Below are 21,374 nucleotides of genomic sequence, written 5' to 3' on the forward strand. Positions count from 1 at the left end.
GTCCCATTACCTTAAATAGAGTAATGGCAACGTAGACCTCATTAATAGGATACAATGAAAAATAAAATTTTATGCCGTTTTGTTATTGCAAATGTATGTAATGTTTTCATAATATTGAATATACTACGAAAATACTAAGAGCAAATAATAATAATAGCAATTTTAATATAAAAATAATATATATTATTCCAAAGTAAGGGTAATTTATAACTTACAGTAGTTACAGTAATGTTTCTATGTAGGATTCCTATTGCGATTTAGTTTAAAGAGGAACACCGCCGGTTATATTTTTGTAGGTGATAAAATTTATCCAATCTGTATTCCATGAAGGGTATTGCGATACAATCTTATATCCGCATCTTATTTTGTAATCTACTTTCGAACATGGAAATAAATAGGTATTTTTAACATTACGGTGAGATGTATCAAATAGTATTACTGAGATTAATGGAATACATTCTTAGGTTTATATCTAGGTCTGTCTCTTTACACTAGGCACGGTCTGTAGAAGAAATACTTTGCATGTAAAATAGAAAAGAATGAGCTTTACGATTGCGCATGTCCAACCAATGAATTTGGGTGAACATCATTGAAACTTATTCCTAAGTAGGGTGACACAATTTCTTTGTTCCTGACAGGGAGGTAAATTAATTCTTTTTTGTGTAATTGTCTGACGTAGGACATCTCACGATTTAAATGAGCTATATTTAAAACTCTACATGTAACTTCAGCGAGCCAGTTACACGACATGTGGTGCGGATTTCACTAATGCCATTTACATTATATGTAATTATAGAGAAAATATTACCCAAACCACGTTGTGAGTAAAACGTCATATATACATTTATGTTTGGCGTACACGGCGGATAATGGCGAGTTACTATCTACATTGTTATAAATAACCTGTACGACCAAAGGCATATTACACTTGTAGGCCCAATAAAATTGTGTACCGGTCTTTTATAAATAAGATAAATTATAATATAATCTTTACGCTTTCTTTAGTGATTTTCCTAAAAAAGTTCATTGGTTTAAATAAAAGATGTCAGTCTAATGATGTTGGTTAAACAGTACAGTTATTTATTTCGTGATTTTACTGCAAGCAATTTCTCTGGACAGGCTCACTAGATGGCAGTTAATTCTTGGGGTTTACGGTATCTATCTCTGTCTTTGCACCTGTTACTTAGATGTTACTTTTAAAAATAAACCGTTAGAAAACTAACTATGGTTTAGTTCTGGTCATCTTTATATGACGTAATTTATTTACACGTAATAAGTTTTACACAATATAACGTAAGTACATTAATGTAAATTATACAAGTTAAATAATTTTCCTACTTCGACTAATTAAAACAAAACACAGAAGTATCTGTGGTTTTAAAAGTTTAATTATAACTTTATATTTACAAGCATTCCAAAGCAGCAAAGTTTCAGACTCACCACACTCTGTAACAAGACCAAATGACGGCTGAGCTGTTTATATAATTTTCCTTCTAACATCCAATCATGATTCCTATCCTATTGCGTATCATAGCATTATGAGTTCGAGTATTAATTCTGAAGATTAGTTTAGCTAAACATTGCTCATTAATTTATTTAAAACTGTGATCTCAGATTGCATTAGCTACATTACACAATCAGTTAAGTCTAAGATTCAGGGATTTTGTAGTTTAAAATTTGTTCTAGATATAACTCGAAAAATTATAATATCATAGAATATACATATTTTTTAGATATGTAATTAAATATTCATTGTAAAGATTTAAAACTTTATTTCAATAAGTTCAGAATTTAGCACTGAATATAAGTGTTCAAGTTTAATGATCAAAAATTCATACATAGCAGAAACATAAAAAAGTCCTAAACCGAAAAATAAAATCAATGTAATATCTCACATAATTTTTTTTAAAATTCTGAATAGCTGATCAAAAATGTGATTTAGGGTCTAAAACTAAATAAAATCCACAACTTAGGTACAAAGTCGCTTCCAGCCAATATTCAATGTATTTATCTTCATGGAAGATGTCTAAAGGATGGAATACTGTCTACACATAAAGAGTAAATCTATAATGTAAAACGCCAAAATATAAGGAAGTGTACATTTTAAATTATGCTGTTGTAATAGATCAAGAATTAATAATAGATATATATATCCACAAATTAACTAAAGTTGTATCTTTTAGTTAGGTATTACTTGGTGTCAACAATGTTTTTCTTTCCTTCAGGGTTTACACTAATTTAAGGAAGTACCTGTGAAACAGATTAACTTGGCAATATGCAGGTTGTACTTAGGAAATAATCTGTTAATTCAAAACCAGGGAAGTATTTCAAATATATATGAGATTTACCAAATGTTTCAAGTTTGATAGTGATGGGTGTACGTTCTGTGTTATTGGTGTATATATTATGGTTTTTGTATAAATTCTAGATTACTAATTTTGATGCCTGAGGCACTTTCTGAGGCAAAAACACTCAATTTACCAACCATCGAGTGATAACTTGACATGAGATCGAGAATAACGTGGTCTAACTTGCCATTAGTGAGTTAATGATGGCAGATCAACTAATAAACATATCAACATACTGTCACAGAACCATAGGTTATTACAATGCGAATTTTAATTAATAGGTAAAAGTAATAATTAACTAAAAGTTTGTAGGTATTCTAAAGTAATTATTATATATGATGAAAACTCCATTGAAAGCCTGTAATACAATCTTCAATCAGAACGTGATACGACCGAAATACAAACGTCCTCAATTAATTTGGTTTACGAAATAGTATGTCTGGAAAGAAGAAGTATGTAGTTGTATAGGGATCATTATTTTTTTTCAAAGTTCCAGAAAATGTATTGTACAGTACATCATGCTGGTCTTGGAAACTCCTTATAATATGCCTGTGATTGCTGTCATAATTAAAGATAAGTGACAAAAGTCGCCATCGCTTGGACTACTTCCCCAATCCTTATAAAATATATACAAAACGTGTGTACTATATTTCAGTGCGTAGGAAGCCTGCGAAATAAAATAAGCTCTATATAAAGAGTATAGTTATTTCTTAAGGAGACAATTAGTGATGAATAAGTTCCCTTGAGGTATAGTAAAATAAGTAAACTTTATATTTTTGTTTTGTTTTTATCAACTAAAATCTATATTTTATATAAATTTCTCTTAGTGTAAAATAATTGTTAATTTGAAACTTATAAACACAAATACACAGCATTAAACTATAAAATACTGTAGTTATTAAATACAAACTTTTCCAATATTATATATTATTTTAATTACTACTAGGTATAAATGACTCCAGTGATTGCAGTTACTCCAACAGTGTTCATAATATACTGTCCAGGTGTATTGGTGCAATAAGCGTGGAATTCGTACATTGACTTAAATGGGAAGGATAAGGTTTAATAGATTTTAAAGCCTGGTATAACTCACGGCTTGATTAATTTTCCTCCTTGAAATGATAAGCACATTTATCAGACTCATCAGTCTTACTTACGTCTTGGTGCACGATTCATCACTTGGCTTAAGTGACATCAGTCTAAGTGACATCGGCTTCCAATGTCACCTTAATTGTTCCGCAAGTGTCTATAAAAAAATATTAATTTTACCCACTTTCAGAACTAAAACTTTTAAACAATTTGCTTTAGTTTACAATAAACATGTACACCCTACTAATATTAAAAACACGATTTTTTAAGTAGGAATCCATAATTATTTATTAATCAAAAGAGCTACTGAACACATTATACGCATTGAAAAGGTCATATTATTTTGTAAAAAGAAGTAATATAACTGTTTGCACTCAAGGCTAATTACACGATAAAATTGTACTATTGAGTATGCGTATTGTAGTACAAAGATTAAAAAAAATGAAATAAAAAACGATACCTATTTCTATAAATTTCATGATTTTATTTGTATATTAAAACAACGTAATTACATCGATATCACATAGTTCTGCAAAATTAGTTGGTAAATGTGATTACATTTCTGCTTAATTTGTATTTACTTACACGAGTATTATTATTAACATATGACTGCATAAGATATGACTTAATAATGAACATTACTACAACTCAATCACTCTATTTACTTATTCAACGAATGCTAGTAATATGATTTTAAAGAAGTATATATGATTAACTTACAACTATATACTCTGGAAAAATGAATATTAAGGTGAAGGAATGACTTTGCATGTATTTCTTGAATCATGTTGATTACTAGACTGCAACATCAAGAGGGTTTCCACGAACTTGGATATTTAAACTAGCTTGTTTCTTGCGTAGAAGCGATATACGAGACTTAAGCATATGTATTTTTAGCATTTATAATTTCGTCTGTGAATAATGTATGTATTTATTAGTTACTTATTTCAAATAAATACATAAATTATTTCACCAAATTAATAACTGAAATATATAAAGTATTTTATGTAGAGCTTGTTTACGTAGGAATGAACACTAATTACTTAAGCTAATATATAATCATATATTATATTATATTTATTTTTTATCGTGAGGAGTTTTGAAACAAAATATTTTATTAATAATAACAAATTAAAAAGTGTTTCCTGTCTGTTATAACAATAATGATATTAGTTTTTGAATTAAAATAATTTACTAAATAAACTATTTCTAAATATCGATGCAATCCGTCTTGTTTTTCCTTCTGGGAGTGCTTTGTTTATAACACCTGCATCAGTGAAACTTTCCAATTTAAATTTCTAATAAATTTAATACACAGCCCATTACACTCCAGCGGATGCTACAATCTTAGTTGTGGAACTCATACTGAGTAATGACGATTAATGCAGTTAATTTTAAAATACCAGTAATAATATACTGGGGTAATTAGTTAATGCTGCTACTTTTTACAAGCATTCACTAGGTTATTCAGTATCTTCATATCTATAAACACATTCATTATAATAATATATTCTGTAAATACTCGTTGTTTATGCGCTATATTTTACTTTAGTGCATTCTATCCATTCCAACACAGCAATGATTTGAAAATTCAGAACACTTCTAAAGCCAGTATATGTTTATTGCTATAGGCTAGAGTGACCGTGACAGGCGCTGACTCTGGTTTATGACATTAGTGTACGTGACTCGAGTTACAAGCAGGATTCAACATAGAGTATTATATTGGTATATATGTTAGTTTAATATTCTTTTCTTTTAATTGAAGTTATTTATGAACTACCAACGATATACCAGTATTATCATATTTTCTTCCAGTATAATCTAGATGGGATTGCACTTTATTTTAATGTACGTTCGAATTGTTTATGAGTTATTAGAAAGTATCAAAATCTCCTGAATCACTTCAGAGGTAATTGATATATAAGATAAATGGCAAGAGATTAATTACTTGTCTGGCTTACTAGTATAGGCATTTTGAGATCATGTATGTCAGGTGTATTTATCTAATGAATCAAATAATATTAACATATTATTCAGACTTGAAGGTATGTAAGTCACAGCCAGATAAGCTTAAAATAAATTAAATTAAATTCTATAATCGCTAACCAATGCATCGGGAAGTTTGTGCTCTTGGTCAAAATATACTAACTAATCGCATCGTAATTGATGGTTTTGTGGTGTAGTAGCAGCATTTTCGCATGGCAAGTGAGAGATCTGTTTCGAGTTCCGGTGGAGTACTTTTTGTCATTCAGTCTTTATTGAAATTTTGTAGAACAAGATTATAGTAATTTATAAAAAATGTTATTAATAAACTAATACATAAAATATATAACTATCGGAAACCTGTGCCGGTCAAAAGTGTTGAATTGATGTCTAGGATGCTTCCAATCCCATGGTAGGTTTTGTCATGTTGTTTCGATGAAGGAAAAGTATATACATACGTAGAAATGAGAAGGCTTTCTTGTTCAAAAGGTGTTTAATTCTTTTAACCCAATTCCTTTAACTTAATGACGGTGCCAAAGATGAGTTTGACGTAATGCCCTGATCAAAAAACTATACGTGTGTTGCTCTCTGAAATCTACTTTGGTCAAAATACGTTAATTTCCTTCTGTGGTAATTTACTTTTGGTCGAAGAAATTTCCATTGCAATAGTTTTCTTTTTGCCCCAATGAAGAAAATATACATAAATATAGGGGACAGATAAACCTGTTATGGTTTACGGGAAAATTCCAGTATAATGGACGAATCTATACAAAGTAAATGAAACCCTTCAAAATGATCATTTATGAAGTTTTATTTAAAGAGTCTTGTTGTCTTACCGACTGTAGTCTGGGAGAGAATGTATCGTTGGGGCATGTTATTATTCATTTCTATGTTTTCATTAAGCTTGTGTTAATTTTCCATATCTCAAAGCCACGTAAGTACATCGGTTTGGAGTACATTGTCATCTTAGTTTAATAATGTTGGTTTATAACAGTGTTTTCATATTATTTAAATTAATGAGATGTTTTAAATTCATCACTAGCGCAATCTAAAGTAAAATTTAGATTGTATGTTTTTCTTTCCTTTCTCTATTACTACTGATCAAGCACTTTTCCAAATTTTAAAATGTTACAAAGGCCTCTGCCTCTTCGAATTTCAACTGAAAGTGTTATTATTTTGTTTCAGTAAGTTTTGAATTAATAAACATTAATATTATAATTTTTCATAATAAAAACATCTAGGTTTTTATAGGATGATTCATATATTATTTAATTATTTATAGGAATCTTTATATATTTATTAAGAGAATTGTGAATTAATATAATAAGTGAATTGTAAGATTGTGATCCTTCCAGCAGTGCTGAATTTCTTGTCAATTCGGGTTCGAGGAATGCTAGAAGCTTCCTTTTTTATCTAGGTATTGAGCATAGGTTACAGGTCTGGGTTGGATAGGTGCCACCCAATTCAGACATTGTGTTTGCTCAATTTTGATTGGCCAATGTTAGGTTGATTAGATGGTGGGAGGGACTTCTAGATCCTTCCGGTGGATTCAACCACGTTTTCAGGGGATTCTTTGCTGTGTGCTCAGAGAGAGAAGTTCGTGTAAAGTGATAGCCTACTCTTGCCGTATTGATTTTTCGGCAGGAAGGTTAAGATTAAAATTTCTTTTCAAAATTTAAAGTCTCAAGTTTAAATTAATTAATCTATAATAGTCATTTTGGTTACTTGGTGAAGTCTTCAGGAGAAGTGCGAGGTACTGTGAAGGTTAGAATTTAACATTTAAATAGTAAATTGCTTGATGATATTTTCCTGTTCAATTTGGTTAAATCAGGAATAGCCTACTGAAAAAGCAAATTTATTTTATGTTCTGAGATTATATATATATATTTTAACAAGTTCCTAAATTTAACATTCAAAGCCAAGCGGATAATTCTGGATAATTCAATAATTTGTAAATTGGAAATCTACAGAAAATAAGTAGTTTGAAATTGATACAACTTGAGTTTAACTGGTTGGACATTGTCTTTGTTCATATATTAAATATTCATATTACCTTAATGTGTTTGATTTTTATTTTGAGAAGAAGTCTTATTTTATTATTTGTTTCATTTTATGTTTCAAGAAGATTATTTTATTTTGAAGTTTAATGAAGATTTTTATTTTGAGTTTGTGTTGAAAACATTAGCACTGAGAACTTGAAGGACACAATTATTGAATGATTGATTGATTGTTAATTTTAAGACTGAACTTGTGAACATTTGATGGGTTAAAAATATGAAATATTGAGAATAAATTCAAAGTAAAAAAGATAGCTTGGCGTTGCTGTATTTTTGATTTTAAATTTTATTAAAATTACTATTATTTTATACTGAGTTAATTTATTGAATTCCATTGGAACTTGTGCATTCTTAAAATAAAGGGTTATTAGTTCAGAACACAATTGATCGCTCTTATACTAAAACAAAAATAGTTGTAATTGGTTTATAGAAGATAACCTTACTATAGACACGTTACAGTTTTTTAAGACCTTTCCACATAAAATTTTCACCTAAACTTCCTTCGGCTTTTAAAGAATATTTTATTAAACGAATTAGCCTTATTTGTTTAACCATTGTTGATATTAGCGGTTAGCTATACATTTTGCGATTCATATTAATTTATAATGTGTCTAATAGCTTTTGATAGAATCGTAATTTGCAATCGTAACTTGTATATTATACAGTAAAGCAGCATATTCTTATAACGTATGTCTTCAATTAAATGAAATACTTTTAGCTATTAAAAAGTTTAGTAGTTTACAAAGGTTTCGATGTGATGTTTTCAGTTTTAAAACATTTTAATAACCATCACCTTACTTTATCTCGGTTCTAAATTAGAAGAGAGTTTTCTATCTTATTAGACGTGACCTAACTTGCATGGAATATTTAAGATCATACAATTATTATGGTATACAAAAGAGAGCAATGCAATTTACAGGACCTATGAGCTGAAGTATAGTTAATACAGTTAATATAAAGAAAAATTCGAACACTGCATTCTCTTAAATTAAAACAAACCTTTGAGTTTTGACGTTATTATTCTAGAATGTACATACAACTGATGCCTTTAGCAGTTACTTAGTGCTACACCAATGCAATATGTTACTTTTAACCACAGCAAATAAAAATTAAATATTTTATTTCACTGAAATCTAACTTAATTTTGGTGCTTTGTATCACCAGGTTAAGTTAGGGTAATGAAGCCCTCTCTGGCACTTAAAGTGGGTTTAAATGTGATTTTAAAACCACCGCAAATGACTGGAAAGGCCCATATTTGTGTATCTAACTAATATAACTATGGTTAGTATGGAAGTTAGTTTAATCATAGATTTATTAGTAAAGGGTATAGTAATTACTTTAATTGTTTATTTATTTGTTACAATAAGTAGTCATAAATGTTTAATAAGTCTCTCATTGTTAACTAAATCAATAAAGAGTATTGTGACTTAGATGTTATGTATGGAACTGATTTAGCAAACTCTTTTGAGTCAATAAGAATGCTCGCGAAGACTATAAAAACAAAGACATTCTACTGGTCCCAATCGGGTACTAGAAACAGGAATCTAAAGTTAACCTATATAATACAAATATTAATAGGGATATTAATTGATCTGAACTTGAAAAATCTATTTTTCAGTGTTTCTAAGATTAACAAACGGGTACTTGGACAGTAGAAAGTACATAAATTGGAGCACCATCGTAATATAGAAAGGTATAAAGAGTGCTAGGATGCATTCGTAAAATTTTCAACAACTCAACTAACCCAAGATTATCCTCAGTAAGTGGCACTGAGAAAAACATTCTTTGGTTTTTTTTACAAGTCAGTAAACGAAACAGATTTCATGTAAAAGGTCATGTTAATCGATGGAAGTATTTTTAATCTAGATTATATACTCGACAGCTGATGCTCAATACGCCTTATATTTTTAAAATTGTTTATGTCTACAAATAAATAAAGATTATCTGAATATTTTACTTACTGATAAACTTTTTACATTTTGTTTTAAAATAAAAGTGTATTTATTATTTCTACGTTTCGGTTAATATATTTATAGTATATTAGGGACACGGTGTTTTCTGAAAATTGTCCGTTGTTTACTAATAAAACGAATTAGAAACAATACGTTTCAGTATTTTACATCTCATCTCTTCATCAATGAAATTCACAGCTTAACTCAACACTATAATCTCGGTCAAACGAAACCAAAGCTTTGCAACACGCATCAGTTTGAAAACACAATATACATGTTGTGTGTCAGCTCCATGCACTCTGTCTTTCACACATGCACTCAATGACACTAGCACTAATTATTATGAAGTGAGATAAAATATACAGGTAAATATAGACATTTAAAATACTTTATACAATGATATCATCGGTTGATTCCAAAGTCAAGCCCTAACTTCAATCAAATATAAGGCCAAAGGAGATGAAAATCTGATGAGCGGTGACTGAAGCGAGTTGTTTGGGTTGTAACAGAAATTTCATTGAAGGCATATTCAGAGATTAAAACTTAAATTTGAAGCAACATTGTATCTAAACTAATGAATTTATTTAATATCTTAAGCTTAATATCGGTTTGAAAGGTTATTTTACATGTTGCGACATTTATCACAGTAACGCTACAAAACATCCTAACATTCGAAATATCTACCTTTTCCAATACTTATATTTTTGTAAAGCGAACTTTATAATATAAAATTTAAATTATCTTTGTGTGGACTATAAATATTTTAAGGTAGATACCGAGTAAATAACTAGTAAATAATGTTACGATTATGTATGATACGGATATACTAATAAGTAGCATTAAATTTTGAAAACCTTGCCAATTTCCAACGCGACTTATTACTCCATACCAAACACCTCATGTAAGAAATTGTAATTTAAAGTACAAGTTCTTTAAAAAAAAGTTTCAGGTAGTTTACCTCGCCATATCCGACCCAAATAAAGCATTAATTGACCTTATGTAGGAATAGTTGAAATCAGTTGATATTGGTCTAAATGCATTGCCTAGACCATCTGTATTTTTCCTGCTTGTCTGATTGACTACAAATAATGAAGCCCTACACTCGAAATTCAGTAAAAATATCATGGATAATAGTCTGTTTTACAATAAATTTCACCAAGTAAATTTCCGATTTCACCATGATTACCCTTCTTAAACAATGAGTAACAACTTTGATACGAACCTACACAAATTGTACACGATTATCACAAGATCAAGGCTAGATTTAATTCAAATTTTACCAGACATAACAACATTAATATTAGTGAACAATAGAGTGTGCCAAATTTTTATTTACGCAAATCTTTTAACTGTATACTGATATTATATACACGCTCGTAATATACAATTTATAATGAACGCATATTTCGAATGTTTAATTTATTGTAACACGTGGTGTTTTAAACAAAGTGTCCATAACGCATTATGCGACTTGATAGGTAATAATAGTTTAATCCAAGAATATTGGAATTTCAATTTCTTGTCATAATAAAATTTTTGCGACAAGTAATCCAATAAAGAAGGATTAGCTTAAGTGCTTCTTGTTGCGAAACTCCAATAAATTTGTTAAATTACTACTAACTTAATCTTTAGCTTTTATGTTTCGAGAATTAAATTACTTACTTTTATGTTTTTTAACAATTACAGCGATTAAATTGTTTATAAATGTATTATAGACACTTTAAAGATGACCAGCTGTTTCTAAAATCAGGGCCCGTAGCCTACTTTTTCAATATTCACTTATATGTAAATATATATATATATATATATATATATATATATATATATATATGTCCGTTTATCCTCAAACTTGGGATTTTTATGTTCTTTTTTATCTCTGCAGAGAAACATAACTCCAGATTCTAAAAAATCCACTTTGCGACAGCGCTAGATTTCACACGCTGCGTTAAGATGAATATGAAGTGAAGTTAAACTCAACATTCACATTTGATCAGGCTGCTTCACAATTCAAGGCTGTTCTTTTAATGTGAGTAACTTTGTAGATTGAACTGTAGAATTATTATTAAACTAGCAAAGTACATATAAACTACATCAAATTTATATTAAAATCTTCTAAACAGATAAGTATTTTTCACTCCTCACTGTTTTCTTCGAATTATGATCTAAACATATCATTGATTGTTGAAGAATTATTTTTTTATATATATAAAATTCATTGTTACAACAATCTTTTTTAAAATCATTGTTTAGAATATTAAAATAAATTATTTGTGTGGTAATTATTAAAACCCTATTAATATTAAAACTTCCACAGTGTCTTTGTTTGTTTTTATTTCACGCATAAACTGTTTTCCGTCTTCTACTGAAGTTTTATATAGACGTTCTTAGGGACTATGGTATGAATATAGTCCCGCGCGCGCGCGCGCGCGTGTGTGTGTGTATACAAAACATAATTACGTAATTTCTTAGCGAGAAATAATCTGTAAAGTAGAAAGTAGAATTTAATTTCAAGAAGAGAAGGTGCCTGGCTCAGCTATATTACAGTTGTAAGTTCGGTAAATCACATGGACTTGATCTCCTCCTATAACACGAGTTAAATTAATGTCTCTCTTTTTTCATTCTTCTTTCGTTTTCCAATATTCCCTTAATTTCATTACTTTTATTTTAGTTATTAGTCTTTAAAACGTTCACTAAAATAACTGTGTTATTCCTTTCAACATTCTTACATCATGTATAAATGTTTTAGTCTTCATAGGCTATAGTTTTGTGCATTTTATAAAAATGAACGAAAAAGGAATCGTTTATCTTCTTTAGAAAAGGAATGCGTTGACTTGCTTTTACTAAATCGATGTTGAAAATTAATTTAAAACCATAAATTTAATAAGTACCAACGTGAATATGTCGCACTGGATAACAATCTAAATAGTTCGACTGATTAATGCACGATAATAACCCAGCGCAAGGACTCCGGCTTGAACTAATTTAAGGTGCTAAATAAAAAGGAGATGACAACTCACTTTTGGCAGGAGTTATTGCAGCTGGCATCAAACTCTTTTCGAGCAATTTTTTAGGATTCACGGCACGAAATTTGCTTGTTACTGGTTGTACAGGAGTTGTACAAAATATGATAATCGGTTTTGAGATTGGTGTTTCTTGGTAAACCAGGTGGTCGATATATATCAGGAAACTAATAAATAAGAGTAGAAAATTGAACGAATTACTCAAATTTTATGCTACTTTGCGAGAAAGGTTTGTGAAAGATTTAAAGCACGAATATAAAAATAAAACAAAAAATGGTGGTGGTAAATCCATTGATTATGGATTGCCTACAACAATTGTGTAAAAGACGATAATGAGCAAGAAAATCAGAACCAATTATAGGCACATCAATATCAGCTAAAATAAATCTCCATTAGAAGTACGTCTGAGATTCTAGTTAGAAAACCGTAGATTTTGATTCTCCTTTCATTTGCGGAGCTAAGTTCGTAGTTCAGAGGCAAACGACGTTCACGAAGAAAACGACAAGGAAAACAAAATAAAGTATCAACAAGAAAGTCGTTTTGATAACTTTTAACTACAATAAGACAGCGTTTAGATGAAAAACAACAAGATTCTGTTCTTAAGGACTGTTTTTAATTGTTTCCAAAAAAAATGCAAGGTAGAACTCAATGTTTAGAGTTTCGTCGGAATTTTTAACTGTTACTGGAAAACCCGATCCAACGATTCAGTTTTTCGCATAGGAGCTGGACTCTTAGTTGTAATTACGCTTTGAGCGAAGACCGAAAACATGGGAAACATCGAGAAATCGAGTGGTCGTCAACTTGCTTTTGTACCATAGCAGTTGTGTCCAAAATAATGCCCTCGATACCTTTGTTACGTTGCATGGCATTTACAGAGATCGATGTTGTGGTGGGAACAATTTCTAAAAATCTTGTCGGGGGTTCCGCAAGTTTTTTAAATGTTAATTCCAACTTCGTTATGAGGATAATATGAACGGTTTAACGGGGCCTGTTAAAGCAAGAGCTGGAAATTAAGAGAAAATTGCGACGGTTTGCGGTCTCTGAGCTCTTCCTCGCTGATTGATTGGCACACGTTTTTTTCTTCAGACGCAGATAACTCGGGTACCCAAATTATATTTTACCGCATCTCGTCAAGGTCACCACGACTTTGATAGGCAGCAGACCCTATAGAACTACTGCCACAGACACCCCAATTTACTGACTTACGTTGTATTGAATTCTTTCTTCTATCCCAGTCAGAAAAAGGTAAATTTTGCATATGATCGACATCTCTAACTGTCAAATTAAAAATTCGTTATTAGTTTTGCTGTTATATTTGCAAAACGCAATACGTAAATATTTAGAAAACGTAAATATTCTTATACTAATTATGTGCCCTACAACAATAACATAAAAATACATAAACCTAAATTTTACCGATGCACCAGTTCACTTAATTAAAATTTTTTTAATTATACTTTCCGGCCCAGTCGAAATAAATGTAGATTTCGACCATCAACTCTAAATGTCAATCTGAAGATGAACTATTGATTTAGATGTAAAATTTGCACAAACAAAAATCAATAACATTAACGGTACAATATTGGCGTGTTAAAATAATCCTAAAACTGTCATAATATTATTTACATTTCATTTATTTGGATCTGATAATGACTGGTAATTGAACACGAAAGGCCCCAAAAAATAAAATTTCTTAATTATTGGATTGTTTGTTAATAAATTAAAATATTCATAGTTATAAATGATTTAAAATAAATGTTATAATAGTTTGTTGCATTAGAAATTCAATGCATGATTTTTCAGGTTCAATGTGGACGATTGGTTATGTTGTTAAAACGTTATTACGTTCCTCTTTTATATGTTATTATATTACTCTAAAATTCCAATATAAAAAAAATATTTTTGCGAATTGTGTCACACATAAGCCTATACTGCGCTTCATATCCTAAATTTTTTTAGAAAACGTAAATAAGATGAAACAATTTGAGATTTTTATTGTGTGATAGACTCTAGGGATAGTCGTAAAATTGTCCACGTTCTAAATCTCATAAGTCCTAATAATGAGGACCTGAAACACTTGTTATTTTACATATTATCGTACGCACTGTAATTTTATAATTACATTAATTAATTTCCACTTTCAATCGACTGAAGTTCTGTTTCAATTATCTTAGGTTATAGTATCAGGATCAATCCAGTTCAATTACTTACATAGATAAAATCAATTATTTTTCTTCTGAGTTGTTTAAATGTCTTCCGTTAAAAGTCGATAACGAGAAAGTTATTTGATTAATACTTTTGATATGACTTAATTTAAAGTTAATATGAATAGTCTTATGTATCAAAATTACAGCGGAGGTAAGCATTGAACATTTCAAGGATAGACATACCGAAAGATCCCTTGAGTTTTTTATATATATATATATATATATATATATATATATATATATATATAAAACATAAAAAAATTAAAATACACTGCAAACGTGACACAATAAATAACTGGTACTTCATGTCTATTTGTGACATAGATTTCAACGACAATTGCAGGGAAGATTATGAAGGAGTTGAGGGATTATCAGGGGGAGGGCTCTATTACGTCATGCCCAACGCCACAATGCTCCTGGCTTCAACTTTAATTAGTTTTCTCTTCCTTCCACTCCAACACCTTTGCCTGTATTAGCACTACAAGAGAATTTTAAATTAGTTTATGCATCCAGGCAACTTCATTATCTTGGTAAATATACAACATAATATTTTTTATTCAATATTCCACTTTAATTTTTGACTAAAGGTTAGCGGAACTGGAAACATTTTTTATACCGGCTTCCGCGTTTTATAACAAAAAACTGTACTATACTATACTAAAAATTTGATTTTTAAAATAAACAAAATTTAATTTCTATTGCATTGTACCCATAGTATATGACAGGATTTGGTTAATATTATGCTGCTATTCAAAATAAACAGAAATAAATATTGGAAAAGTGAAAAATTAAAAACAATTCTGTTAGCACACACTAAAACACTTTTTTAAACAAATTTACAATGTTTTTTTTATGTTACAGTTTCATATAATAATACAATATATAAGGGCTATAAACAAAATAACTTTGTACAGTGTTTTTACTACTTACATTTTAGCATATAAGAGCAGCTAAAATGTGTAACATAATACTATGAATTCTTATCACAAAACGTAATAAAGCTTTTAGAAATTAGGGAGTGTTTAATGTTCTGTTGTAAAAATGGTATAATAACACTACTGTATTATGAACATTTTATAATTATAGAAAACGATAGTTTTGGATATATATAATAGGGTACTTATTTAAAATAAAAATCAAATTTACTAGACTGTTATTTCCACTGTGCGAAAATAAAGTAGAAGTAAATCAAGTGATATAAATAACACTACAACTAATTGTAATGTGAGGCTGGGGCTAATTGCTAGGAAATTGCTTGCAGTAAATCACGAATTATATAGAAGTACTGTTTAACCTCAAACATCAGCCTAAGTGTATGTAATTCAAAACAATGTACTATATAATAAACTAAGAAAAATATAGGAAACTATTAAAAATAAATTATTATATTAAAACAAACTTCGTTTTGAATATGTGCAAACCACGTTCTATGATTACAAAAATAGTTTATATATATATTTTTTTAATCTCTTTAAAATCTAAAAAATTGACTTAGCATATATAGTTACTTAGAGTAAAAAATTTAAATTACTATGGTAAAACAAATAATTATAAAAATAAAAATGACATTATCGAATGTTACATCACATGTACTATTTAAGTATACGAACTGTACTGAAAAATTGTTCCTATAATTTTTACCTTTATTAGGCTGAGTTTTTTTAAGAATTAAACTTTTGTCAATGTTTCTTCGTATAATTAATTAGTAAGTGTTAACATATTTAAAACACTTATAAACAGAATATGTACCAATGTTTGATGCGAATAAAATTATAGAAATAAGAATAATGAAGTATCTAATTGTAAAGGGGATAACAATCCCATATTGTAGATAAAATTATTAAGAAGGAAACAGGAAATATCAATAAAATCAGCATAATACAACTCAATGCTGTTTTTTAAATTATGTAATATATGTGTGTACCTTTAAATACTGAATTAATCAAAGCTGTTGGGAAAACCTTTCGAAATTAAAAATGTTCCATCATATACCAAACTGGAAGTATTTGATTAAGTTTATTATTAAAAACAAAATGAACCAAAAATCATACTCAAGAATTATACAAACAATCTGGAGTGTAAAAATTTTATTGCAGTGACTGTGAAAGCTAATATATTGGAAAAACTGGCAGGAATATATACAAGCTTAGAAAACAAATAATATGTCTACAATAAAATAACATTCCACTTTTTATAAACGGACCATAATTACAACATATGTGGAAAAGAACATAAAATGTTAGATATCGATGGAAGATAGGAAAAAAACACAAAAGAAGAATTAAATATATATCCTAATTATTATAAAGATCCTCATAAAATTTAAGTAGCATATGAAGGAAAACTCAAATACTAAAAGTGTAAATGATTAAATACTGAATACTAATTAACATTACAACGGTGTCATATAAAAATCTGTTTAAATGGTCCAAATGTATATATTTAGTTTATTATTTACTTAGAGGTTAATGTACACTGGTGATGGATGTACGCCGAATCACGTGTATAGCAACAACATAATTTAAAAACGGTTTTAATAGATAGTTTATTATACTAATGCAAAACAAGTATATCCAAACTTTGACATAACAAACTTTGCAGGGATGCTAGTTACAATTTGGGTAGCACCTGCCACTGCTCAAAGAAATGATTCAATTATATGAACAGAAACTGTTGCGATCACAATGTATCAAACGAATTATTAAATTTTGCACTTTTGCTCGTGTTATTCCATCAAGATAGCAGCATATATCTAAATGGTTCCACTAGAAAATTGTTTCAGATCTTTACAGTATGTATCAAAAGGAACATTGTGGATACGGAAACGGATTATTTGTGACAAATATCAAGCTAGACTATTTTTTAAGGAAAATTTATATTATTATTAAACAGTAAGTTTAAACGGACAGTCTGGTAAAATTTTAGCATAAACAATAACATTGTAAAGAATCGAAATAAATGGTAGAGAATATAAATCTAAGGATCCACAAGGCAACAAATTCAAACGGATATTCCCGATGAGAGCCATGAGTAGCCCTGGACAGAAAGTTTTAATTAACGCACGGTTGAAAGCTTGGAACTAACAAAGTTGTTGATGATGTGATGGATGGGATACTCATTTTCGAAGTCTTCATTAAAAGTAAAGAATATAGATAAAACGACATATGTTTCCCCGGCCATTATTTTCTATCGGTATTAAAATTAAATAGAGAGAATGTTCATGTAAAATTTAAAACTACAGATAAAATCTTCTAAAGATATCTGGTCACTTAACATATTTACATGATTGTTCAATAACTTAGGTTTTAGGCCAGTGATGGAATAATAAAAATTCCTGTGAGATGTGGGGGAACTTTCAACAACGCAATAGTGCGCTTTAATAAAATCAACAATTATTTTTTGAAGTGCCTGATGATGGAATCCTGTATTATGAATGGCCTTGCCCAGTAATAAAATTAATATTAGTTATCTATTTTTTATCATTCCCTAGTGATAGTAAAGTTTATAGTAATGTTAAAGCACTATCAATTCTATATTGACAGTACATTAATGAGATATCTGAACAACTCAATAAAGTTGTAACATACAACCTTCTTATAGATGTGTAATTGAAATAACTGTTTAAATGTCAGGGACAAAAACTGTACTCTGCAACCGGAAGTATTATTTTTGTATAGATTGGTGATAGAATTAAAACTATTATAGGTATTTTTTTGCCGAACAGGAATATGTGTAACAAATCTTTTATTAGGTTGGAAATTTATAGCTAGTAAAAAGTAGTTTCAGTAACATTTTTGCTGAACGCTATTCAATTGTAGCCAAGTACCCGAGAGAACGAGGCGCAGTGCAATACGAGTAGTTCCATGTAACCACTATGAGGTCACCGGTAATATCACTTCTGCTTAACCTGATTACTATGTCGTCACATATCCGAGCTGTTTCACTGTTCTATTGTTCACATTTAAACACTTCCTCCATCCCGAGTTTCTCTGACAATTGTGTTCACCTTGATTTATAACGTAAATCTCTATCTACACGCACTGTTACACTAAATAATTAAAAGTTTTTTTGTTATTATACGACTTATGGAATAAAAACGGTTTTGTTTATTAGTGAATATTCAGAGACTACTTGACCATTTTCCTGTTGCTTTGGTAATAATAAAACAATGTTAATATTTAAACCGTTCTATGTTTTCTCTATCAAATAAATCACATATTATGCTATGTGTCAATAACATACGACCAAATAATGTCCGTTTTAAGTTTAAAATCATTATTTTTACTCGTGGCGAAACTGGTGTAAGTTTTAACGTTTAGTCCAAGCAAGTGATCCCTTTAATTTATATGTTTAGTATTATGTACCTGAGCCATCAATAAATTGCCATACTTTATATAGATTATACGTTTGATAGATATTTGATATTCCGATCATTTGTTTGTTTGGCTATTTAAACACATATGTGACAGAAACGGCCAAGTACAAAAAAGAATTTTAAAATTAAATGCTCTTTTGTGTAATTGTAGCGTACTCAACCGGCAATTGCAAGATCCGGGTTCGAGTCCTGGTGGAGCTAGTACATTTTCGATTATGTTTCAATAGAAACTTTATCTATTTTGTCCTAAAATTTCATTGAGTAACGAAATGAGGTAGAGCTCCAATCGAACGAGATAGATTATTTAGGATTACTTCTCAAAATCAATGATTCTCATCTCCAACGAGTCTGTTTGTCCGTCTGAACGATAATCTTTTGAAATAAAGGTCCTAGACTCTTAAAGCCATTTTTTGGTTAAAGGAAGAGCTCTATAGATTTTAGAAATGAGAATAAAAAGGCGGTTTAGATATTACTTTGCTATAATGTCATACTATGATTATGTTTAAGGTTACTTTCTTTTATATGTGTAATCTTACATGTAATTTAAATAAGCTATATTAGCTGGCTGCATACTGACACATGATATAGTCAGTTGACATCTCTCTTGTCTGTGACTGTTTCGAGCGATAAGACATACTCCTATACGCTGAGTTATAGGTGAACTTGACCTTTTCCGAGGTGTCTTTGTTGTCTTTCTCATACCAAGCTTGATTGTGGTAATTATTTTTGGCTCCCTATTTTCCACTCTCCTCCCTTTAGGTTTCCAAGTTACTCTTTAGTTCACCGCTTTATGAGTTCTAATTTACTACCGGTGAGTGTAAATTACTATACTATACAATTCATTAACATTTGTTACAATCTAATTTGTAATACAACATCCTGTCTTACCTAAAACAGTGTCTTTATTTAAATGTATTATTTAACTCTGCAACTTTAATTTGTTTTATACATGATTGATTTGTTGTTAAGTATTTAAACCCCATTCACTTCAGTTCCCTACCGTCAGGATCATTCCCTATCCCATTCATTTTGGTCCTTCAATTCGGATTAGTGTTTTGAGCCCTTGCAACGGTCTCATAACATTTATATAGTCCGTCCATCATTATATCCGTCTGTGCGCTATTGTCTTTGCATCTCATTTACATCCTATTTCGTCCTTCGGTAATTTAATTTATATACGTTGTAAAGTGTAATATAATAATATGGGTTATACTATGGTAAACAAAAAAAAAATTTATATACATTTTCTAAGATTATTATACATAGATTGTAAATTGTTAGAAGTGATTGGCGGCTTTAAACATTAATGTGTTTCTGTGGGTAGTTTGTAGGTAGTGTTTATGCATAATAAAATATTTATTCTTTAATATTTGTATAGTATGCCTATTACATCTGCAATATGCATTATGTTATATTAAAACTTGCTTCTAAATAACATTACCTGGAACTAAAGAGAAAATTAGTGCTTCAATTTTTATATAGGTGAATGTAAAAGGTAACATATGGAAATATTAAACTTCTCAAAATGATATATTATTCAATCAGCATTAAGTTGCAATTATTTAATTGTGTTCTATTTAATTGAATAAAATTTGACGATTCCTTTGAAGTTAAAAAAAATCCGATATTTCATTGTTCTCATAGTTTAAGGGCTAATAGAAATGAAGCATTTAAAACTCCTCATTTTAAACAATAATATAGACTTAATATTAAATTGCCGTTACTAAAGATGGCGAAACTAAAATGAACAAAAGATTCACTGCAAGCAGGTCAAACGTTTGACGTCCAATTCATTCAGTTAGGTGATTTGCTGTTTCGTCGTTCAGCAGTCATGCAAAGTGTTTCTGCCCTTTGAGAACTTAGCTCGTATTAAAAGGAGTCGATATAAAATATTAAAGCTTTTCGCGTAGCAATTTCATTAGTCATTTTCAATGTTCACCAGAAATGCGTACAAAACAAATCTACCATTTACACGTCAATAAATTTGTCCTATTTGCATATGAGAATTGTTTTTTGAAATAAATAAATTTAATATAAAACAACTCAGTGTGTTCAATTACAAAGTTTGAAAATGTTTGATGTGTTTTCACTGAGTTTATAACTATCGTGTAAACCGTTATTGTATATCTCACCTTATTACGCAAGTTATAGTTTGACTCAGCTATGACTTAATAATTATGCACGAAGAAACATTAATAGTAAGTAAAGTAAACTTATATGTAAATAAGTAATTGTGGTGGAAAGGGTTATATTAATGTAATGTTTAGCTCCAGATCACCGTCCTCTTAGTGGAGCGTGTGGACTGTACCGCTGTCAAAGACTTGACTCCTGGAATCTGGAGTA

Source organism: Homalodisca vitripennis, chromosome 3 (genome assembly GCF_021130785.1).
Source record: "Homalodisca vitripennis isolate AUS2020 chromosome 3, UT_GWSS_2.1, whole genome shotgun sequence".
Classification (NCBI taxonomy): Eukaryota; Metazoa; Arthropoda; class Insecta; order Hemiptera; family Cicadellidae; genus Homalodisca; species Homalodisca vitripennis.